The 21,872-nt window shown below is 35.1% G+C and overlaps 3 non-coding genes across 3 annotated transcripts; all 3 read right to left on the bottom strand.

The window, feature by feature from the left end:
* Window positions 1-16,110: 16,110 nt before the first annotated feature.
* Window positions 16,111-16,182, bottom strand: TRNAP-UGG (transfer RNA proline (anticodon UGG)). Its single transcript has one exon. It is a non-coding gene; the product is annotated as a tRNA-Pro (tRNA).
* Window positions 16,183-18,326: 2,144 nt separating this feature from the next.
* TRNAP-UGG (transfer RNA proline (anticodon UGG)) lies at window positions 18,327-18,398 on the bottom strand. Its single transcript has one exon. It is a non-coding gene; the product is annotated as a tRNA-Pro (tRNA).
* A 1,008-nt stretch (window positions 18,399-19,406) lies between these two features.
* Window positions 19,407-19,478, bottom strand: TRNAP-UGG (transfer RNA proline (anticodon UGG)). Its single transcript has one exon. It is a non-coding gene; the product is annotated as a tRNA-Pro (tRNA).
* Between the last annotated feature and the right edge of the window lie 2,394 nt (window positions 19,479-21,872).

Raw genomic sequence — 21,872 nt, 5'->3', positions numbered from 1 at the left:
TATGTTGGAAAAGCACATGAAGGATTTAACTTTCTTTCTCATATTCTGCATGCTATCACCATGTTGAAAATAAAGTAAAGATGTGCAGAGGAGAAATTAATTATAAATAGTCTTGTGCAAAATAATGTTTGGGGAGGTTGGCCTGGTTCCATAACTTGAATCCACAGCCGAACGTAACGACTGCCTTGAATTTACCTTTACAGTTTTATTCATCGATACATTCAGGCGTGTACTGGAAGGAATTTGATTCAAACCTACCCTCTCCAACACATATTTGCACATGTCTAAGTATGAATAAAAATAGAATTCCGTATGTCAAAACATATATTTTTTCCCCTTTGTTTGTTGTTAACAAAGATTTTGAAGTCTTAAGAAAGACTTTGCAGTCTTAAAAGCGTCATCTGAGCAGTTAGGACTTGCATTAATGACTTACGATAAACCATTGATTTTAAATGGTTGATAATGAAAACAACACATTTTTTATGATTTCTCTCATACAATTCTAAGTAAAAGCTAAACTTGTATTAATATAAGATGTTAGCTTTGAAAGGTGATATCAGAAGCACCAGGAAATATATATATTGATGGTGGCATGCCAACATCTTCTCTGTGGAGCACTTGAAGGGTTTTGCTACAAATGATTTTTGCTGACTATATTAAACACAGTTGGAAGCTACGTGTTTCAAAAAAAAACAGCAATTGCTTGGGCTCGTCCAGGATTTGAACCCGGGACCTCTCGCACCCAAAGCGAGAATCATACCCCTAGACCAACGAGCCATTACATTAGTTGGGTTTTAGGAAAAAAATTGCCAGACTAACGCGCCAGACAGCGTTTGTGTTCTCAAAATAGAAACAAAGTTTTCGTTTTGAAGTGAGGATTTTAAATTTCCTCAATAGGATCTGTTTTTCCAATATCATTTTCATTGTATGGGTAAATTAACAGTTGAGGTTTATGTACGATGGTGATAAATCATATTGACAGTTGTCAAAGTTGAGTCTGTTTCTGGTCAAATTGCTGGGGAAGACTTAAAATTTCCATTCATTTCTTAATTGTTTATGAGGGCTTTGTTGGTTTAGGAGAAATTTGTGGTTCAAATATATGTTGGAAAAGCACATGAAGGATTTAACTTTCTTTCTCATATTCTGCATGCTATCACCATGTTGAAAATAAAGTAAAGATGTGCAGAGGAGAAATTAATTATAAATAGTCTTGTGCAAAATAATGTTTGGGGAGGTTGGCCTGGTTCCATAACTTGAATCCACAGCCGAACGTAACGACTGCCTTGAATTTACCTTTACAGTTTTATTCATCGATACATTCAGGCGTGTACTGGAAGGAATTTGATTCAAACCTACCCTCTCCAACACATATTTGCACATGTCTAAGTATGAATAAAAATAGAATTCCGTATGTCAAAACATATATTTTTTTCCACTTTGTTTGTTGTTAACAAAGATTTTGCAGTCTTAAGAAAGACTTTGCAGTCTTAAAAGCGTCATCTGAGCAGTTAGGACTTGCATTAATGACTTACGATAAACCATTGATTTTAAATGGTTGATAATGAAAACAACACATTTTTTATGATTTCTCTCATACAATTCTAAATAAAAGCTAAACTTGTATTAATATAAGATGTTAGCTTTGAAAGGTGATATCAGAAGCACCAGGAAATATATATATTGATGGTGTCATGCCAACATCTTCTCTGTGGAGCACTTGAAGGGTTTTGCTACAAATGATTTTTGCTGACTATATTAAACACAGTTGGAACTACGTGTTTCAAAAGAAAAACACCAATTGCTTGGGCTCGTCGGGGATTTGAACCCGGGACCTCTCGCACCCAAAGCGAGAATCATACCCCTAGACCAATGAGCCATTACATTAGTTGGGTTTTAGGAAAAAAATTGCCAGACTAACGCGCCAGACAGCGTTTGTGTTCTCAAAATAGAAACAAAGTTTTCGTTTTGAAGTGAGGATTTTAAAATTCCTCAATAGGATCTGTTTTTCCAATATCATTTTCATTGTATGGGTGAATTAACAGTTGAGGTTTATGTACGATGGTGATAAATCATATTGACAGTTGTCAAAGTTGAGTCTGTTTCTGGTCAAATTGCTGGGGAAGACTTAAAATGTCCATTCATTTCTTAATTGTTTATGAGGGCTTTGTTGGTTTAGGAGAAATTTGTGGTTCAAATATATGTTGGAAAAGCACATGAAGGATTTAACTTTCTTTCTCATATTCTGCATGCTATCACCATGTTGAAAATAAAGTAAAGATGTGCAGAGGAGAAATTAATTATAAATAGTCTTGTGCAAAATAATGTTTGGGGAGGTTGGCCTGGTTCCATAACTTGAATCCACAGCCGAACGTAACGACTGCCTTGAATTTACCTTTACAGTTTTATTCATCGATACATTCAGGCGTGTACTGGAAGGAATTTGATTCAAACCTACCCTCTCCAACACATATTTGCACATGTCTAAGTATGAATAAAAATAGAATTCCGTATGTCAAAACATATATTTTTTCCCCTTTGTTTGTTGTTAACAAAGATTTTGAAGTCTTAAGAAAGACTTTGCAGTCTTAAAAGCGTCATCTGAGCAGTTAGGACTTGCATTAATGACTTACGATAAACCATTGATTTTAAATGGTTGATAATGAAACAACACATTTTTTATGATTTCTCTCATACAATTCTAAGTAAAAGCTAAACTTGTATTAATATAAGATGTTAGCTTTGAAAGGTGATATCAGAAGCACCAGGAAATATATATATTGATGGTGGCATGCCAACATCTTCTCTGTGGAGCACTTGAAGGGTTTTGCTACAAATGATTTTTGCTGACTATATTAAACACAGTTGGAAGCTACGTGTTTCAAAAAAAAAGCAATTGCTTGGGCTCGTCCAGGATTTGAACCCGGGACCTCTCGCACCCAAAGCGAGAATCATACCCCTAGACCAACGAGCCATTACATTAGTTGGGTTTTAGGAAAAAAATTGCCAGACTAACGCGCCAGACAGCGTTTGTGTTCTCAAAATAGAAACAAAGTTTTCGTTTTGAAGTGAGGATTTTAAAATTCCTCAATAGGATCTGTTTTTCCAATATCATTTTCATTGTATGGGTGAATTAACAGTTGAGGTTTATGTACGATGGTGATAAATCATATTGACAGTTGTCAAAGTTGAGTCTGTTTCTGGTCAAATTGCTGGGGAAGACTTAAAATGTCCATTCATTTCTTAATTGTTTATGAGGGCTTTGTTGGTTTAGGAGAAATTTGTGGTTCAAATATATGTTGGAAAAGCACATGAAGGATTTAACTTTCTTTCTCATATTCTGCATGCTATCACCATGTTGAAAATAAAGTAAAGATGTGCAGAGGAGAAATTAATTATAAATAGTCTTGTGCAAAATAATGTTTGGGGAGGTTGGCCTGGTTCCATAACTTGAATCCACAGCCGAACGTAACGACTGCCTTGAATTTACCTTTACAGTTTTATTCATCGATACATTCAGGCGTGTACTGGAAGGAATTTGATTCAAACCTACCCTCTCCAACACATATTTGCACATGTCTAAGTATGAATAAAAATAGAATTCCGTATGTCAAAACATATATTTTTTCCCCTTTGTTTGTTGTTAACAAAGATTTTGAAGTCTTAAGAAAGACTTTGCAGTCTTAAAAGCGTCATCTGAGCAGTTAGGACTTGCATTAATGACTTACGATAAACCATTGATTTTAAATGGTTGATAATGAAAACAACACATTTTTTATGATTTCTCTCATACAATTCTAAGTAAAAGCTAAACTTGTATTAATATAAGATGTTAGCTTTGAAAGGTGATATCAGAAGCACCAGGAAATATATATATTGATGGTGGCATGCCAACATCTTCTCTGTGGAGCACTTGAAGGGTTTTGCTACAAATGATTTTTGCTGACTATATTAAACACAGTTGGAAGCTACGTGTTTCAAAAAAAAACAGCAATTGCTTGGGCTCGTCCAGGATTTGAACCCGGGACCTCTCGCACCCAAAGCGAGAATCATACCCCTAGACCAACGAGCCATTACATTAGTTGGGTTTTAGGAAAAAAATTGCCAGACTAACGCGCCAGACAGCGTTTGTGTTCTCAAAATAGAAACAAAGTTTTCGTTTTGAAGTGAGGATTTTAAATTTCCTCAATAGGATCTGTTTTTCCAATATCATTTTCATTGTATGGGTAAATTAACAGTTGAGGTTTATGTACGATGGTGATAAATCATATTGACAGTTGTCAAAGTTGAGTCTGTTTCTGGTCAAATTGCTGGGGAAGACTTAAAATTTCCATTCATTTCTTAATTGTTTATGAGGGCTTTGTTGGTTTAGGAGAAATTTGTGGTTCAAATATATGTTGGAAAAGCACATGAAGGATTTAACTTTCTTTCTCATATTCTGCATGCTATCACCATGTTGAAAATAAAGTAAAGATGTGCAGAGGAGAAATTAATTATAAATAGTCTTGTGCAAAATAATGTTTGGGGAGGTTGGCCTGGTTCCATAACTTGAATCCACAGCCGAACGTAACGACTGCCTTGAATTTACCTTTACAGTTTTATTCATCGATACATTCAGGCGTGTACTGGAAGGAATTTGATTCAAACCTACCCTCTCCAACACATATTTGCACATGTCTAAGTATGAATAAAAATAGAATTCCGTATGTCAAAACATATATTTTTTTCCACTTTGTTTGTTGTTAACAAAGATTTTGCAGTCTTAAGAAAGACTTTGCAGTCTTAAAAGCGTCATCTGAGCAGTTAGGACTTGCATTAATGACTTATGATAAACCATTGATTTTAAATGGTTGATAATGAAACAACACATTTTTTATGATTTCTCTCATACAATTCTAAGTAAAAGCTAAACTTGTATTAATATAAGATGTTAGCTTTGAAAGGTGATATCAGAAGCACCAGGAAATATATATATTGATGGTGGCATGCCAACATCTTCTCTGTGGAGCACTTGAAGGGTTTTGCTACAAATGATTTTTGCTGACTATATTAAACACAGTTGGAACTACGTGTTTCAAAAGAAAAACACCAATTGCTTGGGCTCGTCGGGGATTTGAACCCGGGACCTCTCGCACCCAAAGCGAGAATCATACCCCTAGACCAACGAGCCATTACATTAGTTGGGTTTTAGGAAAAAAATTGCCAGACTAACGCGCCAGACAGCGTTTGTGTTCTCAAAATAGAAACAAAGTTTTCGTTTTGAAGTGAGGATTTTAAAATTCCTCAATAGGATCTGTTTTTCCAATATCATTTTCATTGTATGGGTGAATTAACAGTTGAGGTTTATGTACGATGGTGATAAATCATATTGACAGTTGTCAAAGTTGAGTCTGTTTCTGGTCAAATTGCTGGGGAAGACTTAAAATGTCCATTCATTTCTTAATTGTTTATGAGGGCTTTGTTGGTTTAGGAGAAATTTGTGGTTCAAATATATGTTGGAAAAGCACATGAAGGATTTAACTTTCTTTCTCATATTCTGCATGCTATCACCATGTTGAAAATAAAGTAAAGATGTGCAGAGGAGAAATTAATTATAAATAGTCTTGTGCAAAATAATGTTTGGGGAGGTTGGCCTGGTTCCATAACTTGAATCCACAGCCGAACGTAACGACTGCCTTGAATTTACCTTTACAGTTTTATTCATCGATACATTCAGGCGTGTACTGGAAGGAATTTGATTCAAACCTACCCTCTCCAACACATATTTGCACATGTCTAAGTATGAATAAAAATAGAATTCCGTATGTCAAAACATATATTTTTTCCCCTTTGTTTGTTGTTAACAAAGATTTTGAAGTCTTAAGAAAGACTTTGCAGTCTTAAAAGCGTCATCTGAGCAGTTAGGACTTGCATTAATGACTTACGATAAACCATTGATTTTAAATGGTTGATAATGAAACAACACATTTTTTATGATTTCTCTCATACAATTCTAAGTAAAAGCTAAACTTGTATTAATATAAGATGTTAGCTTTGAAAGGTGATATCAGAAGCACCAGGAAATATATATATTGATGGTGGCATGCCAACATCTTCTCTGTGGAGCACTTGAAGGGTTTTGCTACAAATGATTTTTGCTGACTATATTAAACACAGTTGGAAGCTACGTGTTTAAAAAAAAAAGCAATTGCTTGGGCTCGTCCAGGATTTCAACCCGGGACCTCTCGCACCCAAAGCGAGAATCATACCCCTAGACCAACGAGCCATTACATTAGTTGGGTTTTAGGAAAAAAATTGCCAGACTAACGCGCCAGACAGCGTTTGTGTTCTCAAAATAGAAACAAAGTTTTCGTTTTGAAGTGAGGATTTTAAAATTCCTCAATAGGATCTGTTTTTCCAATATCATTTTCATTGTATGGGTGAATTAACAGTTGAGGTTTATGTACGATGGTGATAAATCATATTGACAGTTGTCAAAGTTGAGTCTGTTTCTGGTCAAATTGCTGGGGAAGACTTAAAATGTCCATTCATTTCTTAATTGTTTATGAGGGCTTTGTTGGTTTAGGAGAAATTTGTGGTTCAAATATATGTTGGAAAAGCACATGAAGGATTTAACTTTCTTTCTCATATTCTGCATGCTATCACCATGTTGAAAATAAAGTAAAGATGTGCAGAGGAGAAATTAATTATAAATAGTCTTGTGCAAAATAATGTTTGGGGAGGTTGGCCTGGTTCCATAACTTGAATCCACAGCCGAACGTAACGACTGCCTTGAATTTACCTTTACAGTTTTATTCATCGATACATTCAGGCGTGTACTGGAAGGAATTTGATTCAAACCTACCCTCTCCAACACATATTTGCACATGTCTAAGTATGAATAAAAATAGAATTCCGTATGTCAAAACATATATTTTTTCCCCTTTGTTTGTTGTTAACAAAGATTTTGAAGTCTTAAGAAAGACTTTGCAGTCTTAAAAGCGTCATCTGAGCAGTTAGGACTTGCATTAATGACTTACGATAAACCATTGATTTTAAATGGTTGATAATGAAAACAACACATTTTTTATGATTTCTCTCATACAATTCTAAGTAAAAGCTAAACTTGTATTAATATAAGATGTTAGCTTTGAAAGGTGATATCAGAAGCACCAGGAAATATATATATTGATGGTGGCATGCCAACATCTTCTCTGTGGAGCACTTGAAGGGTTTTGCTACAAATGATTTTTGCTGACTATATTAAACACAGTTGGAAGCTACGTGTTTCAAAAAAAAAACAGCAATTGCTTGGGCTCGTCCAGGATTTGAACCCGGGACCTCTCGCACCCAAAGCGAGAATCATACCCCTAGACCAACGAGCCATTACATTAGTTGGGTTTTAGGAAAAAAATTGCCAGACTAACGCGCCAGACAGCGTTTGTGTTCTCAAAATAGAAACAAAGTTTTCGTTTTGAAGTGAGGATTTTAAATTTCCTCAATAGGATCTGTTTTTCCAATATCATTTTCATTGTATGGGTAAATTAACAGTTGAGGTTTATGTACGATGGTGATAAATCATATTGACAGTTGTCAAAGTTGAGTCTGTTTCTGGTCAAATTGCTGGGGAAGACTTAAAATTTCCATTCATTTCTTAATTGTTTATGAGGGCTTTGTTGGTTTAGGAGAAATTTGTGGTTCAAATATATGTTGGAAAAGCACATGAAGGATTTAACTTTCTTTCTCATATTCTGCATGCTATCACCATGTTGAAAATAAAGTAAAGATGTGCAGAGGAGAAATTAATTATAAATAGTCTTGTGCAAAATAATGTTTGGGGAGGTTGGCCTGGTTCCATAACTTGAATCCACAGCCGAACGTAACGACTGCCTTGAATTTACCTTTACAGTTTTATTCATCGATACATTCAGGCGTGTACTGGAAGGAATTTGATTCAAACCTACCCTCTCCAACACATATTTGCACATGTCTAAGTATGAATAAAAATAGAATTCCGTATGTCAAAACATATATTTTTTTCCACTTTGTTTGTTGTTAACAAAGATTTTGCAGTCTTAAGAAAGACTTTGCAGTCTTAAAAGCGTCATCTGAGCAGTTAGGACTTGCATTAATGACTTACGATAAACCATTGATTTTAAATGGTTGATAATGAAAACAACACATTTTTTATGATTTCTCTCATACAATTCTAAGTAAAAGCTAAACTTGTATTAATATAAGATGTTAGCTTTGAAAGGTGATATCAGAAGCACCAGGAAATATTTATATTGATGGTGGCATGCCAACATCTTCTCTGTGGAGCACTTGAAGGGTTTTGCTACAAATGATTTTTGCTGACTATATTAAACACAGTTGGAACTACGTGTTTCAAAAGAAAAACACCAATTGCTTGGGCTCGTCGGGGATTTGAACCCGGGACCTCTCGCACCCAAAGCGAGAATCATACCCCTAGACCAACGAGCCATTACATTAGTTGGGTTTTAGGAAACAAATTGCCAGACTAACGCGCCAGACAGCGTTTGTGTTCTCAAAATAGAAACAAAGTTTTCGTTTTGAAGTGAGGATTTTAAAATTCCTCAATAGGATCTGTTTTTCCAATATCATTTTCATTGTATGGGTGAATTAACAGTTGAGGTTTATGTACGATGGTGATAAATCATATTGACAGTTGTCAAAGTTGAGTCTGTTTCTGGTCAAATTGCTGGGGAAGACTTAAAATGTCCATTCATTTCTTAATTGTTTATGAGGGCTTTGTTGGTTTAGGAGAAATTTGTGGTTCAAATATATGTTGGAAAAGCACATGAAGGATTTAACTTTCTTTCTCATATTCTGCATGCTATCACCATGTTGAAAATAAAGTAAAGATGTGCAGAGGAGAAATTAATTATAAATAGTCTTGTGCAAAATAATGTTTGGGGAGGTTGGCCTGGTTCCATAACTTGAATCCACAGCCGAACGTAACGACTGCCTTGAATTTACCTTTACAGTTTTATTCATCGATACATTCAGGCGTGTACTGGAAGGAATTTGATTCAAACCTACCCTCTCCAACACATATTTGCACATGTCTAAGTATGAATAAAAATAGAATTCCGTATGTCAAAACATATATTTTTTCCCCTTTGTTTGTTGTTAACAAAGATTTTGAAGTCTTAAGAAAGACTTTGCAGTCTTAAAAGCGTCATCTGAGCAGTTAGGACTTGCATTAATGACTTACGATAAACCATTGATTTTAAATGGTTGATAATGAAACAACACATTTTTTATGATTTCTCTCATACAATTCTAAGTAAAAGCTAAACTTGTATTAATATAAGATGTTAGCTTTGAAAGGTGATATCAGAAGCACCAGGAAATATATATATTGATGGTGGCATGCCAACATCTTCTCTGTGGAGCACTTGAAGGGTTTTGCTACAAATGATTTTTGCTGACTATATTAAACACAGTTGGAAGCTACGTGTTTAAAAAAAAAAGCAATTGCTTGGGCTCGTCCAGGATTTCAACCCGGGACCTCTCGCACCCAAAGCGAGAATCATACCCCTAGACCAACGAGCCATTACATTAGTTGGGTTTTAGGAAAAAAATTGCCAGACTAACGCGCCAGACAGCGTTTGTGTTCTCAAAATAGAAACAAAGTTTTCGTTTTGAAGTGAGGATTTTAAAATTCCTCAATAGGATCTGTTTTTCCAATATCATTTTCATTGTATGGGTGAATTAACAGTTGAGGTTTATGTACGATGGTGATAAATCATATTGACAGTTGTCAAAGTTGAGTCTGTTTCTGGTCAAATTGCTGGGGAAGACTTAAAATGTCCATTCATTTCTTAATTGTTTATGAGGGCTTTGTTGGTTTAGGAGAAATTTGTGGTTCAAATATATGTTGGAAAAGCACATGAAGGATTTAACTTTCTTTCTCATATTCTGCATGCTATCACCATGTTGAAAATAAAGTAAAGATGTGCAGAGGAGAAATTAATTATAAATAGTCTTGTGCAAAATAATGTTTGGGGAGGTTGGCCTGGTTCCATAACTTGAATCCACAGCCGAACGTAACGACTGCCTTGAATTTACCTTTACAGTTTTATTCATCGATACATTCAGGCGTGTACTGGAAGGAATTTGATTCAAACCTACCCTCTCCAACACATATTTGCACATGTCTAAGTATGAATAAAAATAGAATTCCGTATGTCAAAACATATATTTTTTCCCCTTTGTTTGTTGTTAACAAAGATTTTGAAGTCTTAAGAAAGACTTTGCAGTCTTAAAAGCGTCATCTGAGCAGTTAGGACTTGCATTAATGACTTACGATAAACCATTGATTTTAAATGGTTGATAATGAAAACAACACATTTTTTATGATTTCTCTCATACAATTCTAAGTAAAAGCTAAACTTGTATTAATATAAGATGTTAGCTTTGAAAGGTGATATCAGAAGCACCAGGAAATATATATATTGATGGTGGCATGCCAACATCTTCTCTGTGGAGCACTTGAAGGGTTTTGCTACAAATGATTTTTGCTGACTATATTAAACACAGTTGGAAGCTACGTGTTTAAAAAAAAAAACAGCAATTGCTTGGGCTCGTCCAGGATTTGAACCCGGGACCTCTCGCACCCAAAGCGAGAATCATACCCCTAGACCAACGAGCCATTACATTAGTTGGGTTTTAGGAAAAAAATTGCCAGACTAACGCGCCAGACAGCGTTTGTGTTCTCAAAATAGAAACAAAGTTTTCGTTTTGAAGTGAGGATTTTAAATTTCCTCAATAGGATCTGTTTTTCCAATATCATTTTCATTGTATGGGTAAATTAACAGTTGAGGTTTATGTACGATGGTGATAAATCATATTGACAGTTGTCAAAGTTGAGTCTGTTTCTGGTCAAATTGCTGGGGAAGACTTAAAATTTCCATTCATTTCTTAATTGTTTATGAGGGCTTTGTTGGTTTAGGAGAAATTTGTGGTTCAAATATATGTTGGAAAAGCACATGAAGGATTTAACTTTCTTTCTCATATTCTGCATGCTATCACCATGTTGAAAATAAAGTAAAGATGTGCAGAGGAGAAATTAATTATAAATAGTCTTGTGCAAAATAATGTTTGGGGAGGTTGGCCTGGTTCCATAACTTGAATCCACAGCCGAACGTAACGACTGCCTTGAATTTACCTTTACAGTTTTATTCATCGATACATTCAGGCGTGTACTGGAAGGAATTTGATTCAAACCTACCCTCTCCAACACATATTTGCACATGTCTAAGTATGAATAAAAATAGAATTCCGTATGTCAAAACATATATTTTTTTCCACTTTGTTTGTTGTTAACAAAGATTTTGCAGTCTTAAGAAAGACTTTGCAGTCTTAAAAGCGTCATCTGAGCAGTTAGGACTTGCATTAATGACTTACGATAAACCATTGATTTTAAATGGTTGATAATGAAAACAACACATTTTTTATGATTTCTCTCATACAATTCTAAGTAAAAGCTAAACTTGTATTAATATAAGATGTTAGCTTTGAAAGGTGATATCAGAAGCACCAGGAAATATTTATATTGATGGTGGCATGCCAACATCTTCTCTGTGGAGCACTTGAAGGGTTTTGCTACAAATGATTTTTGCTGACTATATTAAACACAGTTGGAAGCTACGTGTTTCAAAAGAAAAACACCAATTGCTTGGGCTCGTCCGGGATTTGAACCCAGGACCTCTCGCACCCAAAGCGAGAATCATACCCCTAGACCAACGAGCCATTACATTAGTTGGGTTTTAGGAAAAAAATTGCCAGACTAACATTAGTTGGGTTTTAGGAAAAAAATTGCCAGACTAACGCGCCAGACAGCGTTTGTGTTCTCAAAATAGAAACAAAGTTTTCGTTTTGAAGTGAGGATTTTAAATTTCCTCAATAGGATCTGTTTTTCCAATATCATTTTCATTGTATGGGTAAATTAACAGTTGAGGTTTATGTACGATGGTGATAAATCATATTGACAGTTGTCAAAATTGAGTCTGTTTCTGGTCAAATTGCTGGGGAAGACTTAAAATGTCCATTCATTTCTTAATTGTTTATGAGGGCTTTGTTGGTTTAGGAGAAATTTGTGGTTCAAATATATGTTGGAAAAGCACATGAAGGATTTAACTTTCTTTCTCATATTCTGCATGCTATCACCATGTTGAAAATAAAGTAAAGATGTGCAGAGGAGAAATTAATTATAAATAGTCTTGTGCAAAATAATGTTTGGGGAGGTTGGCCTGGTTCCATAACTTGAATCCACAGCCGAACGTAACGACTGCCTTGAATTTACCTTTACAGTTTTATTCATCGATACATTCAGGCGTGTACTGGAAGGAATTTGATTCAAACCTACCCTCTCCAACACATATTTGCACATGTCTAAGTATGAATAAAAATAGAATTCCGTATGTCAAAACATATATATTTTTCCCCTTTGTTTGTTGTTAACAAAGATTTTGCAGTCTTAAGAAAGACTTTGCAGTCTTAAAAGCGTCATCTGAGCAGTTAGGACTTGCATTAATGACTTATGATAAACCATTGATTTTAAATGGTTGATAATGAAAACAACACATTTTTTATGATTTCTCTCATACAATTCTAAGTAAAAGTTCAACTTGAATAAATATAAGATGTTAGCTTTGAAATGTGATATCAGAAGCACCAGGAAATATATATATTGATGGTGGCATGCCAACATCTTCTCTGTGGAGCACTTGAAGGGTTTTGCTACAAATGATTTTTGCTGACTATATTAAACACAGTTGGAAGCTACGTGTTTCAAAAGAAAAACACCAATTGCTTGGGCTCGTCTGGGATTTGAACCCGAGACCTCTCGCACCCAAAGCGAGAATCATACCCCTAGACCAACGAGCCATTACATTAGTTGGGTTTTAGGAAAAAAATTGCCAGACTAACGCGCCAGACAGCGTTTGTGTTCTCAAAATAGAAACAAAGTTTTCATTTGAAGTGAGGATTTTAAATTTCCTCAATAGGATCTGTTTTTCCAATATCATTTTTATTGTATGGGTAAATTAACAGTTGAGGTTTATGTACGATGGTGATAAATCATATTGACAGTTGTCAAAGTTGAGTCTGTTTCTGGTCAAATTGCTGGGGAAGACTTAAAATGTCCATTCATTTCTTAATTGTTTATGAGGGCTTTGTTGGTTTAGGAGAAATTTGTGGTTCAAATATATGTTGGAAAAGCACATGAAGGATTTAACTTTCTTTCTCATATTCTGCATGCTATCACCATGTTGAAAATAAAGTAAAGATGTGCAGAGGAGAAATTAATTATAAATAGTCTTGTGCAAAATAATGTTTGGGGAGGTTGGCCTGGTTCCATAACTTGAATCCACAGCCGAACGTAACGACTGCCTTGAATTTACCTTTACAGTTTTATTCATCGATACATTCAGGCGTGTACTGGAAGGAATTTGATTCAAACCTACCCTCTCCAACACATATTTGCACATGTCTAAGTATGAATAAAAATAGAATTCCGTATGTCAAAACATATATTTTTTTCCACTTTGTTTGTTGTTAACAAAGATTTTGCAGTCTTAAGAAAGACTTTGCAGTCTTAAAAGCGTCATCTGAGCAGTTAGGACTTGCATTAATGACTTATGATAAACCATTGATTTTAAATGGTTGATAATGAAACAACACATTTTTTATGATTTCTCTCATACAATTCTAAGTAAAAGCTAAACTTGTATTAATATAAGATGTTAGCTTTGAAAGGTGATATCAGAAGCACCAGGAAATATATATATTGATGGTGGCATGCCAACATCTTCTCTGTGGAGCACTTGAAGGGTTTTGCTACAAATGATTTTTGCTGACTATATTAAACACAGTTGGAACTACGTGTTTCAAAAGAAAAAAACCAATTGCTTGGGCTCGTCGGGGATTTGAACCCGGGACCTCTCGCACCCAAAGCGAGAATCATACCCCTAGACCAACGAGCCATTACATTAGTTGGGTTTTAGGAAAAAAATTGCCAGACTAACGCGCCAGACAGCGTTTGTGTTCTCAAAATAGAAACAAAGTTTTCGTTTTGAAGTGAGGATTTTAAAATTCCTCAATAGGATCTGTTTTTCCAATATCATTTTCATTGTATGGGTGAATTAACAGTTGAGGTTTATGTACGATGGTGATAAATCATATTGACAGTTGTCAAAGTTGAGTCTGTTTCTGGTCAAATTGCTGGGGAAGACTTAAAATGTCCATTCATTTCTTAATTGTTTATGAGGGCTTTGTTGGTTTAGGAGAAATTTGTGGTTCAAATATATGTTGGAAAAGCACATGAAGGATTTAACTTTCTTTCTCATATTCTGCATGCTATCACCATGTTGAAAATAAAGTAAAGATGTGCAGAGGAGAAATTAATTATAAATAGTCTTGTGCAAAATAATGTTTGGGGAGGTTGGCCTGGTTCCATAACTTGAATCCACAGCCGAACGTAACGACTGCCTTGAATTTACCTTTACAGTTTTATTCATCGATACATTCAGGCGTGTACTGGAAGGAATTTGATTCAAACCTACCCTCTCCAACACATATTTGCACATGTCTAAGTATGAATAAAAATAGAATTCCGTATGTCAAAACATATATTTTTTCCCCTTTGTTTGTTGTTAACAAAGATTTTGAAGTCTTAAGAAAGACTTTGCAGTCTTAAAAGCGTCATCTGAGCAGTTAGGACTTGCATTAATGACTTACGATAAACCATTGATTTTAAATGGTTGATAATGAAACAACACATTTTTTATGATTTCTCTCATACAATTCTAAGTAAAAGCTAAACTTGTATTAATATAAGATGTTAGCTTTGAAAGGTGATATCAGAAGCACCAGGAAATATATATATTGATGGTGGCATGCCAACATCTTCTCTGTGGAGCACTTGAAGGGTTTTGCTACAAATGATTTTTGCTGACTATATTAAACACAGTTGGAAGCTACGTGTTTAAAAAAAAAAGCAATTGCTTGGGCTCGTCCAGGATTTCAACCCGGGACCTCTCGCACCCAAAGCGAGAATCATACCCCTAGACCAACGAGCCATTACATTAGTTGGGTTTTAGGAAAAAAATTGCCAGACTAACGCGCCAGACAGCGTTTGTGTTCTCAAAATAGAAACAAAGTTTTCGTTTTGAAGTGAGGATTTTAAAATTCCTCAATAGGATCTGTTTTTCCAATATCATTTTCATTGTATGGGTGAATTAACAGTTGAGGTTTATGTACGATGGTGATAAATCATATTGACAGTTGTCAAAGTTGAGTCTGTTTCTGGTCAAATTGCTGGGGAAGACTTAAAATGTCCATTCATTTCTTAATTGTTTATGAGGGCTTTGTTGGTTTAGGAGAAATTTGTGGTTCAAATATATGTTGGAAAAGCACATGAAGGATTTAACTTTCTTTCTCATATTCTGCATGCTATCACCATGTTGAAAATAAAGTAAAGATGTGCAGAGGAGAAATTAATTATAAATAGTCTTGTGCAAAATAATGTTTGGGGAGGTTGGCCTGGTTCCATAACTTGAATCCACAGCCGAACGTAACGACTGCCTTGAATTTACCTTTACAGTTTTATTCATCGATACATTCAGGCGTGTACTGGAAGGAATTTGATTCAAACCTACCCTCTCCAACACATATTTGCACATGTCTAAGTATGAATAAAAATAGAATTCCGTATGTCAAAACATATATTTTTTCCCCTTTGTTTGTTGTTAACAAAGATTTTGAAGTCTTAAGAAAGACTTTGCAGTCTTAAAAGCGTCATCTGAGCAGTTAGGACTTGCATTAATGACTTACGATAAACCATTGATTTTAAATGGTTGATAATGAAAACAACACATTTTTTATGATTTCTCTCATACAATTCTAAGTAAAAGCTAAACTTGTATTAATATAAGATGTTAGCTTTGAAAGGTGATATCAGAAGCACCAGGAAATATATATATTGATGGTGGCATGCCAACATCTTCTCTGTGGAGCACTTGAAGGGTTTTGCTACAAATGATTTTTGCTGACTATATTAAACACAGTTGGAAGCTACGTGTTTCAAAAGAAAAACACCAATTGCTTGGGCTCGTCCGGGATTTGAACCCGGGACCTCTCGCACCCAAAGCGAGAATCATACCCCTAGACCAACGAGCCATTACATTAGTTGGGTTTTAGGAAAAAAATTGCCAGACTAACATTAGTTGGGTTTTAGGAAAAAAATTGCCAGACTAACGCGCCAGACAGCGTTTGTGTTCTCAAAATAGAAACAAAGTTTTCGTTTTGAAGTGAGGATTTTAAATTTCCTCAATAGGATCTGTTTTTCCAATATCATTTTCATTGTATGGGTAAATTAACAGTTGAGGTTTATGTACGATGGTGATAAATCATATTGACAGTTGTCAAAATTGAGTCTGTTTCTGGTCAAATTGCTGGGGAAGACTTAAAATGTCCATTCATTTCTTAATTGTTTATGAGGGCTTTGTTGGTTTAGGAGAAATATGTGGTTCAAATATATGTTGGAAAAGCACATGAAGGATTTAACTTTCTTTCTCATATTCTGCATGCTATCACCATGTTGAAAATAAAGTAAAGATGTGCAGAGGAGAAATTAATTATAAATAGTCTTGTGCAAAATAATGTTTGGGGAGGTTGGCCTGGTTCCATAACTTGAATCCACAGCCGAACGTAACGACTGCCTTGAATTTACCTTTACAGTTTTATTCATCGATACATTCAGGCGTGTACTGGAAGGAATTTGATTCAAACCTACCCTCTCCAACACATATTTGCACATGTCTAAGTATGAATAAAAATAGAATTCCGTATGTCAAAACATATATATTTTTCCCCTTTGTTTGTTGTTAACAAAGATTTTGCAGTCTTAAGAAAGACTTTGCAGTCTTAAAAGCGTCATCTGAGCAGTTAGGACTTGCATTAATGACTTATGATAAACCATTGATTTTAAATGGTTGATAATGAAAACAACACATTTTTTATGATTTCTCTCATACAATTCTAAGTAAAAGTTCAACTTGAATAAATATAAGATGTTAGCTTTGAAATGTGATATCAGAAGCACCAGGAAATATATATATTGATGGTGGCATGCCAACATCTTCTCTGTGGAGCACTTGAAGGGTTTTGCTACAAATGATTTTTGCTGACTATATTAAACACAGTTGGAAGCTACGTGTTTCAAAAGAAAAACACCAATTGCTTGGGCTCGTCTGGGATTTGAACCCGAGACCTCTCGCACCCAAAGCGAGAATCATACCCCTAGACCAACGAGCCATTACATTAGTTGGGTTTTAGGAAAAAAATTGCCAGACTAACGCGCCAGACAGCGTTTGTGTTCTCAAAATAGAAACAAAGTTTTCATTTGAAGTGAGGATTTTAAATTTCCTCAATAGGATCTGTTTTTCCAATATCATTTTTATTGTATGGGTAAATTAACAGTTGAGGTTTATGTACGATGGTGATAAATCATATTGACAGTTGTCAAAGTTGAGTCTGTTTCTGGTCAAATTGCTGGGGAAGACTTAAAATGTCCATTCATTTCTTAATTGTTTATGAGGGCTTTGTTGGTTTAGGAGAAATTTGTGGTTCAAATATATGTTGGAAAAGCACATGAAGGATTTAACTTTCTTTCTCATATTCTGCATGCTATCACCATGTTGAAAATAAAGTAAAGATGTGCAGAGGAGAAATTAATTATAAATAGTCTTGTGCAAAATAATGTTTGGGGAGGTTGGCCTGGTTCCATAACTTGAATCCACAGCCGAACGTAACGACTGCCTTGAATTTACCTTTACAGTTTTATTCATCGATACATTCAGGTGTGTACTGGAAGGAATTTGATTCAAACCTACCCTCTCCAACACATATTTGCACATGTCTAAGTATGAATAAAAATAGAATTCCGTATGTCAAAACATATATTTTTTTCCCCTTTGTTTGTTGTTAACAAAGATTTTGCAGTCTTAAAAGCGTCATCTGAGCAGTTAGGACTTGCATTAATGACTTACGATAAACCATTGATTTTAAATGGTTGATAATGAAAACAACACATTTTTTATGATTTCTCTCATACAATTCTAAGTAAAAGCTAAACTTGTATTAATATAAGATGTTAGCTTTGAAAGGTGATATCAGAAGCACCAGGAAATATATATATTGATGGTGGCATGCCAACATCTTCTCTGTGGAGCACTTGAAGGGTTTTGCTACAAATGATTTTTGCTGACTATATTAAACACAGTTGGAAGCTACGTGTTTCAAAAGAAAAACACCAATTGCTTGGGCTCGTCCGGGATTTGAACCCGGGACCTCTCGCACCCAAAGCGAGAATCATACCCCTAGACCAACGAGCCATTACATTAGTTGGGTTTTAGGAAAAAAATTGCCAAACTAACATGCCAGACAGCGTTTGTGTTCTCAAAATAGAAACAAAGTTTTCGTTTTGAAGTGAGGATTTTAAATTTCCTCAATAGGATCTGTTTTTCCAATATCATTTTCATTGTATGGGTAAATTAACAGTTGAGGTTTATGTACGATGGTGATAAATCATATTGACAGTTGTCAAAGTTGAGTCTGTTTCTGGTCAAATTGCTGGGGAAGACTTAAAATGTCCATTCATTTCTTAATTGTTTATGAGGGCTTTGTTGGTTTAGGAGAAATTTGTGGTTCAAATATATGTTGGAAAAGCACATGAAGGATTTAACTTTCTTTCTCATATTCTGCATGCTATCACCATGTTGAAAATAAAGTAAAGATGTGCAGAGGAGAAATTAATTATAAATAGTCTTGTGCAAAATAATGTTTGGGGAGGTTGGCCTGGTTCCATAACTTGAATCCACAGCCGAACGTAACGACTGCCTTGAATTTACCTTTACAGTTTTATTCATCGATACATTCAGGCGTGTACTGGAAGGAATTTGATTCAAACCTACCCTCTCCAACACATATTTGCACATGTCTAAGTATGAATAAAAATAGAATTCCGTATGTCAAAACATATATTTTTTTCCCCTTTGTTTGTTGTTAACAAAGATTTTGCAGTCTTAAAAGCGTCATCTGAGCAGTTAGGACTTGCATTAATGACTTACGATAAACCATTGATTTTAAATGGTTGATAATGAAAACAACACATTTTTTATGATTTCTCTCATACAATTCTAAGTAAAAGCTAAACTTGTATTAATATAAGATGTTAGCTTTGAAAGGTGATATCAGAAGCACCAGGAAATATATATATTGATGGTGGCATGCCAACATCTTCTCTGTGGAGCACTTGAAGGGTTTTGCTACAAATGATTTTTGCTGACTATATTAAACACAGTTGGAAGCTACGTGTTTCAAAAGAAAAACACCAATTGCTTGGGCTCGTCCGGGATTTGAACCCGGGACCTCTCGCACCCAAAGCGAGAATCATACCCCTAGACCAACGAGCCATTACATTAGTTGGGTTTTAGGAAAAAAATTGCCAGACTAACGCGCCAGACAGCGTTTGTGTTCTCAAAATAGAAACAAAGTTTTCGTTTTGAAGTGAGGATTTTAAAATTCCTCAATAGGATCTGTTTTTCCAATATCATTTTCATTGTATGGGTGAATTAACAGTTGAGGTTTATGTACGATGGTGATAAATCATATTGACAGTTGTCAAAGTTGAGTCTGTTTCTGGTCAAATTGCTGGGGAAGACTTAAAATGTCCATTCATTTCTTAATTGTTTATGAGGGCTTTGTTGGTTTAGGAGAAATTTGTGGTTCAAATATATGTTGGAAAAGCACATGAAGGATTTAACTTTCTTTCTCATATTCTGCATGCTATCACCATGTTGAAAATAAAGTAAAGATGTGCAGAGGAGAAATTAATTATAAATAGTCTTGTGCAAAATAATGTTTGGGGAGGTTGGCCTGGTTCCATAACTTGAATCCACAGCCGAACGTAACGACTGCCTTGAATTTACCTTTACAGTTTTATTCATCGATACATTCAGGCGTGTACTGGAAGGAATTTGATTCAAACCTACCCTCTCCAACACATATTTGCACATGTCTAAGTATGAATAAAAATAGAATTCCGTATGTCAAAACATATATTTTTTTCCCCTTTGTTTGTTGTTAACAAAGATTTTGAAGTCTTAAGAAAGACTTTGCAGTCTTAAAAGCGTCATCTGAGCAGTTAGGACTTGCATTAATGACTTACGATAAACCATTGATTTTAAATGGTTGATAATGAAAACAACACATTTTTTATGATTTCTCTCATACAATTCTAAGTAAAAGCTAAACTTGTATTAATATAAGATGTTAGCTTTGAAAGGTGATATCAGAAGCACCAGGAAATATATATATTGATGGTGGCATGCCAACATCTTCTCTGTGGAGCACTTGAAGGGTTTTGCTACAAATGATTTTTGCTGACTATATTAAACACAGTTGGAAGCTACGTGTTTAAAAAAAAAACAGCAATTGCTTGGGCTCGTCCAGGATTTGAAACCGGGACCTCTCGCACCCAAAGCGAGAATCATACCCCTAGACCAACGAGCCATTACATTAGTTGGGTTTTAGGAAAAAAATTGCCAGACTAACGCGCCAGACAGCGTTTGTGTTCTCAAAATAGAAACAAAGTTTTCGTTTTGAAGTGAGGATTTTAAATTTCCTCAATAGGATCTGTTTTTCCAATATCATTTTCATTGTATGGGTGAATTAACAGTTGAGGTTTATGTACGATGGTGATAAATCATATTGACAGTTGTCAACGTTGAGTCTGTTTCTGGTCAAATTGCTGGGGAAGACTTAAAATTTCCATTCATTTCTTAATTGTTTATGAGGGCTTTGTTGGTTTAGGAGAAATTTGTGGTTCAAATATATGTTGGAAAAGCACATGAAGGATTTAACTTTCTTTCTCATATTCTGCATGCTATCACCATGTTGAAAATAAAGTAAAGATGTGCAGAGGAGAAATTAATTATAAATAGTCTTGTGCAAAATAATGTTTGGGGAGGTTGGCCTGGTTCCATAACTTGAATCCACAGCCGAACGTAACGACTGCCTTGAATTTACCTTTACAGTTTTATTCATCGATACATTCAGGCGTGTACTGGAAGGAATTTGATTCAAACCTACCCTCTCCAACACATATTTGCACATGTCTAAGTATGAATAAAAATAGAATTCCGTATGTCAAAACATATATTTTTTTCCACTTTGTTTGTTGTTAACAAAGATTTTGCAGTCTTAAGAAAGACTTTGCAGTCTTAAAAGCGTCATCTGAGCAGTTAGGACTTGCATTAATGACTTACGATAAACCATTGATTTTAAATGGTTGATAATGAAAACAACACATTTTTTATGATTTCTCTCATACAATTCTAAGTAAAAGCTAAACTTGTATTAATATAAGATGTTAGCTTTGAAAGGTGATATCAGAAGCACCAGGAAATATTTATATTGATGGTGGCATGCCAACATCTTCTCTGTGGAGCACTTGAAGGGTTTTGCTACAAATGATTTTTGCTGACTATATTAAACACAGTTGGAAGCTACGTGTTTCAAAAAAAAACAGCAATTGCTTGGGCTCGTCCAGGATTTGAACCCGGGACCTCTCGCACCCAAAGCGAGAATCATACCCCTAGACCAACGAGCCATTACATTAGTTGGGTTTTAGGAAAAAAATTGCCAGACTAACGCGCCAGACAGCGTTTGTGTTCTCAAAATAGAAACAAAGTTTTCGTTTTGAAGTGAGGATTTTAAATTTCCTCAATAGGATCTGTTTTTCCAATATCATTTTCATTGTATGGGTGAATTAACAGTTGAGGTTTATGTACGATGGTGATAAATCA

Source organism: Pelobates fuscus, chromosome 6, assembly GCF_036172605.1.
Source record: "Pelobates fuscus isolate aPelFus1 chromosome 6, aPelFus1.pri, whole genome shotgun sequence".
Lineage (NCBI taxonomy): Eukaryota > Metazoa > Chordata > Amphibia > Anura > Pelobatidae > Pelobates > Pelobates fuscus.
This window is presented reverse-complemented; position numbering and strand designations above follow the sequence as displayed.